Source organism: Chiloscyllium plagiosum, chromosome 11, assembly GCF_004010195.1.
Source record: "Chiloscyllium plagiosum isolate BGI_BamShark_2017 chromosome 11, ASM401019v2, whole genome shotgun sequence".
Lineage (NCBI taxonomy): Eukaryota > Metazoa > Chordata > Chondrichthyes > Orectolobiformes > Hemiscylliidae > Chiloscyllium > Chiloscyllium plagiosum.
Window position 1 is genome coordinate 73,091,060 of NC_057720.1, and position 10,138 is coordinate 73,101,197.

Consider the following 10,138-nt stretch of genomic DNA (forward strand, 5'->3'; position numbering starts at 1 on the left):
ACTCCTTCATCCCCCCCCCCCAAACCTTATCCCAGATCCAATCCTCCAACTCAGCACCGTCCTCTTAAACTATCCCAACAGCCCATCTTCCTTCCCACCTATCCACTCCACCCTCCACTCTGACCTACCACCATCACCCCCACCTTCATCCCCTATCGCATTCCTGGTTGCCTTCCCCTCAGCTCCAACCCCCTCCCATTTATCTCTCAGCCTTCTTGGGCCCCCACCCCACATTCCTGATGAAGAGCTTATGCCTGAAACGTTGACTGTCCTGCTGTGCTTTTCCAGCACTACACATTTTGACTCTGATTTCCAGCATCTGAGGTCCTCACTTTCTCCGATCTTCTCTGGGCTTCTCCGATCCTCCATAAAGCCAGAATGCAGTCAGCATCCCATTTTCCTAATGGGAAGCAATGACCTCCTTATGTCTTGAGCAGCAGCTATTCAATATGGGTCTGAAAGGGTTAATACCGTGGCCAGCCATAAGTACCGCCCACAATGGTGTTACAGTACAGACAGGAGTTGAGAGTCTTTGCTTCTTCAAAAAAGCAGTGGATGCAGAACCTTTAAAAAATTTTTATGGCAGAGGAAGATAGATTCTTGTCAACCAAGGAGGTGAAAAATTATCGGGGATAGGCAGGAGGGTAGGGTTAAAGTTGAAATCAGATCAGCCATAATCTTGATGAATGGAAGTGGAGCAGGCTTGAAGAGGTGAGTGGCCTACTCTTGTTTCTTGTTCGTATGCTCAAATGTTCATGAGCTGGCAGGCCCATTCTTCACACTAACTCAACTGTCCTATCTAAACACAACCCAGGGAGTTAAAATCTCCCCGACCTCACTTTCATGAGGAAGATGGAGTGCCTGCTGTTCTCACTTTCAACAGCTATCTATAAGCAATGAAAGCACCTCAGTGCCAAACTGCCCAAGGCTGTGAATTGGACAGCACAAATTCGACACTACAGCATAGCAACAGAAGAAACTGGAGAAGGAGATGACAATGGCAGCCCTCGAGTCCGTTCTTCTGTTCAATATGATGTCTGCTGACCCTCAAAATGTTTTCTTGTAATGCTTTCCTTTGCACAGCTGATCTTGAGAGCAACTTTTATTTGTAGTTTCTGAAAGTGTCAATTGAAATAATCGTGCTAATCTTAATCAAACGCAGCTATGTCTAACCGATAAACATTAACTGATTTAACAGTATCCGTTATAGTTGAGCCAGAATTCTGTTGTAATCAGCAGTTCTATAAACTGCACATTATGCAAAACCACTCCCCTTTGGTACAAACATAAATTTTTATGATTATTGACAAATACTCCGACCTCTTTTATTTGCATTTCATATCAATATTCTTCAACTCCACAACTGCAAATCCACCTCCCACGGGCAGCCACGCCTTCAGAAGGCGTCGCAGATGAAAAAGCCTCATTTTGTAGCGTTGATGTCCTCCATGATCAATGTTTTGTGTATTTTAATCACACTTCATTCTCCTTGTATTCTGGATGTGCGTTAATATATTATATTCATACGTATAAACAATACATGCTTCACAGGTCCTACTCATTATATTTGACTAACTTCAAGTGCAGACATTAGGGAATGTGTAATAATGGCCTAGGATTTACTGCAATGGGACATTTTTCAGTGAATGCTGTCAAGATAAATGTGTCCTTAACCCCAAAGCTCTAATTAATGTTTTATTGCAAAACACTAATAATATGTATTCTTAACACCATTCAAAGCCAATGGAGAGCACAGGACTTCGGTGGGTATCCTCTGTGAGTGGTGTGATATAAGGTCAGAGAACAAAAACGTTGAATGGTGCAGACGGATATGGAGTTATCAGGGTTCATTAAGTCAAATCAAAAAGAGATAAAGAGGGAAAAAAGATTTGGTTAGAAAAGGAACAAAGGAAAGGAAAAGCAATAACAGAATTAATCTTAAATTTAAACATCTCTCGGAATTGTTCAGTGGGATTTATTCATGGAAGGAGGGAGGCCTTTGTTGTTTCCTTTCTTGGACTCTGGATGGAATTGCATGTAGGGAGAATAAATCAGCCACTTTCAGGGGTCCTTAATAACTTACTTCCCATTATAACTCAAACTTACTTTACACTTGGAGTAATCTCTTGGCACTCACATGATGGTGACATAGGGATTCCCTTTCTAGGAGACTAATAACAAAATTCTGCAAATCATCCCGCAATTTCTGGTGATTCAGAACACATCACTAGATATTATAAATTAATAACTGCAGACGTATTAAGCTCAGCATTAATTTCCCAGCAAATTCTGGACAAATAGAGTGATTATCTATCCCAGAAACAATGCTGCCATTTTACTGGTGTATTGCTGATTTAAGTCTGTATTATGCTCTCAACTGTGTGAACAACGAGTATCATTTTCTACCACAAAAGGCTATTTGTGCTGAGATTATTATAATTGTCACACCTCGTGTCTCTATGAAGGATGGAAAAACATCCCTGCAGCAAAAAAGTTGAATATACACAGCTGTTTATGCAAAGATATGTATAAAAAGTGATCATACTTCAATAAGCATGATTCCTTTACCCTGAACTACAGTGACAGTATGAGAGCTATGTCTTAAATTTTCCAAGACAAAAATGAAATCGTCAACATAAATTGTGCCAACTCAGCCACCTGTCAAGAAAGATAAACATATGAAAATGCAGGAAAGACTGAGCAAGAGCTGGCAGGCTGTTGCTTAATTTTTCTCTGTTCTGCCAGATATAACACAAACTGACTACAAAAGCAAAACACTGCAGCTGCTGAAAATCTAAAAATGTTGGATGTATTTTGCAGGTCAGACAGCATCTATTGAGAGAGGAATAGGGTTAATGCCTGAGGTTGATGACATATCATTAGAGGTAGAGGTGGTTACATCATGGTCATGTCACTAGACTAGCCACCTAGAACCCCAATTCAATGCTCTGGGGACATGTCAAATGGTGAAATTTAAATTCAATCGAATCTGGAATTAAAAGATAACTTAGTGTCGTTTGTTGTGAAAAACCCATCTGATTCACTAAAGTTCCTTAGGGAAGGAAATTGCAATCCTTACTTTACATGTGACTAGAGGTTCACGGTGATGTGGTTGACTCTTAACAGCCTGATACAAAGCTTAAAGAAAAGGATGGAATTTGATAAAGCAGTTGGCCTTGACCCGGAAACCAGAAACAGCAGTGGCAAACATAGCCCTGTCCACCCTGCAAGGTCCTCCTTACCAATATCGGGGGGTTTGCATCATAATTTGGACAGCAGTCTCACAGATTGGTCAAGTAACAGCTCAACATAGTCGTACACGAAGAATGATACCTTACAATGTCTCAAACACCAAATTCTGTCTCACCAGCAGGAGAACCCAACCAGGGGTGGCAGCGCATTGATCTATGGTTAGAAGAGAGTTGCCCTGGGAGTGCTCAATATTGACTCTGGACCCCATGAAATCTCATGACATCAGGTCAAACACAGATAAGGAAACCTCTTGCTGATTACCACTTACTTCTCTTCTTCGTTAGTCTTCTCTCGACTAATGAATAGTACTACTCCATGTTAAACTCCACTTGGAGAAAGCAACCAGGGTGGCAAGGGCACAGAGTGTACTCTGGGTAGGGGGCTTCAATACCCATCACCAGGCATGTCTCAGCAGCACCCCCAACTGACCGAGCGGAGCAAATGCTAAAGGACATAGGAGCTAGACTTCTTCGAGTAAAGGGAAGACCTTGCAGAATGGAGGTAAGGGAAAACCTCTTTCGCCAGAGAAGGGGTGGATCTATGGAATTTATTGCCCACAGAAGGCTGTGGAGGTCAGATCATTGGGTTTACTTAAGACTGAGGTAGACAGAACAAAGAACAAAGAAAATTACAGCACAGACCTTTGGCACTCTATTAATTTTAAAATAGTAATGGAGAGGAATAAAACCGGTCCACAGGTTCAGGTTCTAAACTGGGACAAGGTGAATTTTGATGGAATGAGAGAGGAGCTTGCAGGGATTGATTGGAGTGGTTTGTTTGCAGGCAAAGGGACGTCCGGCAAGTGTGAGGCCATTAAAAGTGAGATAGCTAAAGTTCAAGGTCTATATGTTCCAGTGAGAGTGAAAGGCATGGTTGGCAAGAATAGGGAATTCTAAATGACAAGAGACAAGAGATGACAAGGAAAAGGGAGGAGGTATGGCTCAGGTAAAGGCAGCTGGGATCACAGAAATCCCTGGAGGTATACCGGGGATATAGGAGTTTACTGAAGAAGGAAATCAGGAGGATGAAAAGGGGGCCTTGGCTGAGAAGATTAGGATAAATCCAAAGAGGTTCTTTAAGCATATTAAAGGGAAAAGAATAACTAGAGAGAGAATAGGAGCCCTCAAGGACAAAAGTGGACATGTACATGTGGAACCGCAGGAGATGGGCAAGGTTTTCAATGAATATTTCTCCTCTCTGTTTACCGTGGAGAAAGACATGAGGATTTGGAAACTTTGTGAAGTTAGTGGTCATATCTTGGGGACAGTCGATATCACAATAGGTGAGGTGTTGGATACATTAGAACATATGAAGGTGGATAAATCTTCTGGTCCTGACCAGATATATCCAAGAACACTGCAGGAGGCTAGAAAAGAAATTGTGGGGGTCCTGGCTGATATTTTTGCATCATTGTTAGCCACAGGTGTGGTCCTGGAAGACTGGAGGGGAGCAAATGTTGTGCACTTATTCAAGAAAGGCTGCAAGGAAAAACCTGGGAACTGTAGACCAGCAAGCCTAACATCTGTGGCAGGTAAGTTACTTGAGAGGATTCTGAGAAATAAGATATATACGCATTTGGAAAGACAGGGTTTGATTAGGAGTGATCAGCATGGCTTTGTATGTGGGAGATTATGCCTCACAAATTTGTTAGAGTTCTTTGATGAAGTGCCCAGGAAGGTTGACGAGAGCAAGGCAGTAGAGGTAGTCTATATGGATTTCAGTAAGGCCTTTGATAAGGTTCTACATGGTAGACTCCTCTGGAAGGTTAAATTGCATGGAATCCAGGGGGAACTGGCAAATTGCATATACAATTGGCTTAATGGTAGGATGCAGAGGGTAATAGTGGAAGGATGCTTGTCAGACTGGAGGCTTGTGACTAGTGGAGTGCCTCAGGGGTCAGTGCTGGTCCCCTTGCTGTGTGTTATTTATATCAGTGATTTGGATGAGACTGTAGAAGGCATGATTAGTAAGTTTGCAGAAAACACTGAAATAGATGTTACGGTGGACAGTGAGGAACGTTATCAAAAATTGCAGCAGGATCTTCATCAGCTGGGGAAGTGGGCCTTGAAATTGCAAATGGAGTTTAATATAGATAAGTGTGGGGTTTGCATTTTGGAAAGTCAAATCAAGGTAGGAGTTTCATGGTGAATGGTAGGGCCTTAAAGAGTGGATTGGAACAGAGTGACCTTGGAGTTCAGGGTACATGGTTCTCTGAAAGTGGAGTCACAGGTAGACAGGGCAGTGAAGAAGGCGTTTGACACACTGACCTTCATCAGTCAGGGCACCGAGTTAAGAAGTTGGAAAGTTATGTTGCAGTTGTACAGGACATTGGTGAGGCCACACTTGGAGTATTGTGTTCAGATTTGGTTACCTTGCTATAGGAAGGATGATCCTAAACTGGAAAGAGCGCAGAAGAAATTTACAAGGATGCTGCCAGGACTCAAGGATCTGAGCTTTAGTGAGAGATTGGACCAGCTAGGTCTTTTTTCTTTAGCACGTGGGAGATTGAGAGGGTGTACCTTATAGAAGTGTATAAGATCATGAGAGGCATAGATAGTAGTGCACTCAGTGTTTTTCCCAGGATTGGGAAATCGAGGACTAGAGGGCATCAATTTAAGGTGAGAGTGGAAAGAATAAAAGGGAACCAGAGAGATAACTTTTTTTACACAAAGAGTGTATGCATATGGAATGAGCTGCCAGTAGAAGTAGTTAAGATGGGTACATTAACACCATTTAAAAGGCATTTGGACAAATACATGGATAGGAAAGTTTTAGAAGGATATGGGCCAAGTGCAGGGAGATGGGGTTCACGTTGATGGATATTTTGGTTAGCAGGGACCAGTTTGGGCCAAAGGGCCTGTCTCCGTGCTGCAAGACTCTATGATTCTATGACTCCAAGAGCAGGTCAGAGGCTAGGAATGATGTGGCGAGTAACTCACCATCTGACTCCCCAAAGCCTGTCCATCATCTGTTAGGACCAAGTCAGGTGTATGATGGAATACTGCCCAATTGTCTGGATGAGTGCAGCCCCAGCAACACTCAAGCAACTTGACACCTTCCAAGGCTAAAGCAACCCACTTGATTTGGCACCACATCCACAAGCATCCACTATCTCCACCACCAATGCTAAATAGCTGGAGTTGATATTATCTATAATATGCACTGCAGAAATTCACCAAAGGTCCTTAGAAAGCATCTTCCGAACCCACAACCACTTCCATCTTGAAGGATGAGGGCAGCAAATATGTGGGAACACCACCACCTTCAAATTCCTCTCAAAGCCACTCACCATCCTGACTTGGAAATATATCATCGTTCCTTCACTGTTGCTGGGTCAAAATTCTGGAATTCCGTCCCTGAGGGCTTTGTAAGTCAACCTACACCATGTGGACTGAAGCAGTTCAAGAAAGCCACTTACCATCACTACTCAAGGAGAACTAGGGACGGGCAATAAATCTTACTTTAAGGTTTTGTTTCAGCTAGAGGTAAACCATCTGAAAAAGTTACAATTGTCCTGTTTAGATTTGTTTAGAAGGAAGCAAGAAGATAAATCTTCTCAAGACATAAAAAGACAGTAGGATACCCATACAGATACAAGGTGAATATTTTTTCACAGTGCACACAGTAACACTGTAAAGTGAACACAGTCACTTAACAAGGTCAAACTGTAAACTCTGAAATCGGCTCTCAAGAGAGCCTCAGGTAGTGAAAGATAAAGACTCAAATAAATTCTTTGGCAAAGTTATTCACATAATTGTCACTTTTTAAAAATGTTTTCATTTTGATTAATATCTCAGTTTGGACTGTCAGGCTGAGCATTGGATTGTGCTGAAGGCTATACTTGACTGGTCAGGTTGACGTAAACAGCACACAAAGTTCAAGCAGCCTGCTCATCAGCATGAGTGTTGTGTGTGTGCCCAGCTTGAAACATGTTGCCGACTGACTGCACACTCAGTGGGAGGGCTGGCCTCACGTGAGGCTCGTGTGAAGTAAAGCTAGCCTGCACTTTTTAACAGGTAGAATGCATTCCTAAGAGTGAGTTCATTCTGGCTGCAATTGGTCATGAAACTGTCTTCAAATGTGTTTCGGAGAAAGGGAGTCATAGAGGCAAAGAGAGAATTGACACGATATATGATTTGACATAGCCCAAAAGTGGAAAGCAGCTAAAAGATCATATTTTTTCAGGGGACCCACCTCGCGACATGCTCAGTGAAGGGAAGAGAAGAAGACAATTCAATCTGTCTGTCCTTGAGGAGATCACACTTTATCCGACCTCCATCTCTCAGCCGTTAGCAAGATCGAACAAGTAGGATTCATGTATGACATTCATTTCTATCTCACCTCGTACGTTTACGACTTTTACCACAAACCTCCCACCTAGTTCTCATAGCTCCCACACACTGTCAGCTATTCAATCATAACAGACACATCATGCATATGTCTTGCAGAGCGCACTCTCTCTTGTAGAATTTAGTCACATATAACTGGAAGTAGCAGCAGTGAAGCAATAGGGGCCATGTTAGAATGCATTTAAAGAATTGAGAACCCTGGAACTGGTAGTGGCCAAAGCCTTTGCAATGAGACTATCAGTATGTTACCTTCACTGTCTGCACTTTCGCAAATCCCCTATTTCACTCTCATTCCACTGGCTGGTATGAAGTGCAAGCAACAGATGATGTGGCCATGCCTTCTGCCTTCCAGTCAACACCCCTTTCCTCACCGTCACTTCCCAAAAGTCCCTTGTCCACCACCCCAACCCGATCAACCTCTGCCTTCTGAATTTTGTGCTTTCAGATACCAAAGGACTGTCACCTGGTCAGCCAATACAGGCTCTGTATGAAGAGAACAAGAAGCACATAGTTGGTCCAAAAAGTGCCACCACTGGACCTGACACAAACAGCCAACTTGATACTTGGACTTTACATACTTTAGACAGTGGCATAGAAGGTGTGTCAGCTATTGGGCGCAAGTGGCTGCAGCAAGGAAACGGGTAAGGATAGCCGGTCTGATAGCTTCCCAGGAGATGAGAATTCTGATACCTTTTGCTGCAAAGGACACAGAGGAAAACTACATCTTAGCAGAAGTCTTGTGAAGAGATCGGCCCTATTCTTTCCATCGTGAAGCTGGTGGTTGCTATTTGTTTTTAGAATAAACTTCTGCCAGGAAATGTTTTGGATAAAGACACTGGCCCTTCTTTTTTTTTGACTGGGCCTGATGGCCTGTTTGGTTAACAGCAGGAGAGGATAAATCACTAATGAATCTTAACAAGAAGGTGTACTACAAAAAGATATAGTTTATCACACGATAGCAATATATGACAAGTTATGTTGGCTAGTTAATGCTATATGCCAAGACTACCAGCGATAGAATCCCTACAGTGTGGAAGCAGGCCATTTGCCCACTGAGTCCACACTGACCCTCTAAAGAGCATCCCACTCAGACCCCACCCCAACCCTATAACCTTGCATTTTCCATGCCTAATCCACCTCACCTGCACATGCCTGGAGACAATGGGCACTGTAACATGGCCAATTGACCTAACCTGCATATTTTTAGACTGTTAGAGGAAACCCAACCAAACACAGGTAGAATGCGCAAGGTCCACATAGATAGTCACCTGAGGTTGGAATCAAACCTGGGTCCCTGGCCCTGTGAATGCTAACCACTGAACCACTGTGCTGCCCCTCAGAAACAGCCGGTCACAATAATGCCTCAAACTGAATTCCTTGATCCTCCACCAAAACTGTCTGAAATCACCAGGTTGGGTAGAGCTTAATTCAGTATGCATTATTAACTCATTCAGAATCATTAACTTATGAAACATCTTACCCCAAGCTCTTCCCTTCATAGTTAACTTTTTGCATTCAGTTGCATGGCTATTTGTGCAGTTATCATGACCCGAGCTTCCCCTCGGTCTCTGATTTCACAAGTTCAGGGTATCTGGAATTTTCACAATTGTTTCAGAATGCATTCTCTTCAAACTTGGACCATTGGAGGGTCTTTGCCTGTGGGCAATTTACAATGATTCTGATTGTTGATCATTACTCTGGGGGAGTACTTTTCACCTTTTGGATATCCTTCACAAAGGATGTTATTTCTGCTAAATCAAGTATTGGCCCAGTACCTTATCTGGCAGATCCTTAATCTCCTGAAACCCCATCACTGAGGAAGCCTTCCTGGCTAACTTAGGTAGTAGCCTATAAGGTCAACTGGAGATGGTTAATTAGAGTTATAGAGATGTACAGCATGGAAACAGATCCTTCGATCCAACCCGTCCATGCCAACCAAATATCCCAACCCAATCTACTCCCACCTGCCAGCACCTGGCCCATATCCCTCCAAACCCTTTCTATTCATATACCCATCCAGATGCCTTTTAAATGTTACAATTGTACCAGCCTCCACCACTTCCTCTGGCAGCCCATTCAACACACACACCACCCTCTGTGCAAAAAGGTTACCTTTTAGGTCTCTTTTATATCTTTCCCCTCACCCAAAACCTATGCCCTTAGTTATGGACTCTCCCACCTTAGAGAAAAGACCTTGTGTCTTTACCCTATCTGTGCCCCTGATGATTTTATAAATCTCTATAAGGCCACCCCTCAGCCTCTGATACTCCAGGTAAAACAACCCCAGCCTATTCAACCTCTCCCTTTAGTTCAAATCCTCCAACCTTGGCAACATCCTTGTAAATCTTTCTGAACCCTATCAAGTTTCACAACATCCTTCCGCTAGGAAGGAGACCAGAATTGCACACGATATTCCGAAAGTGGCCTAACCAATGAGGTCCATATAGATCACGTTTACTGCTCTGCCCTCATCAATCCTCTTTGTTACTTCTTAAAAGTATTCAATCAAGTTTGTGAGATATGAGTTCCCATGCACA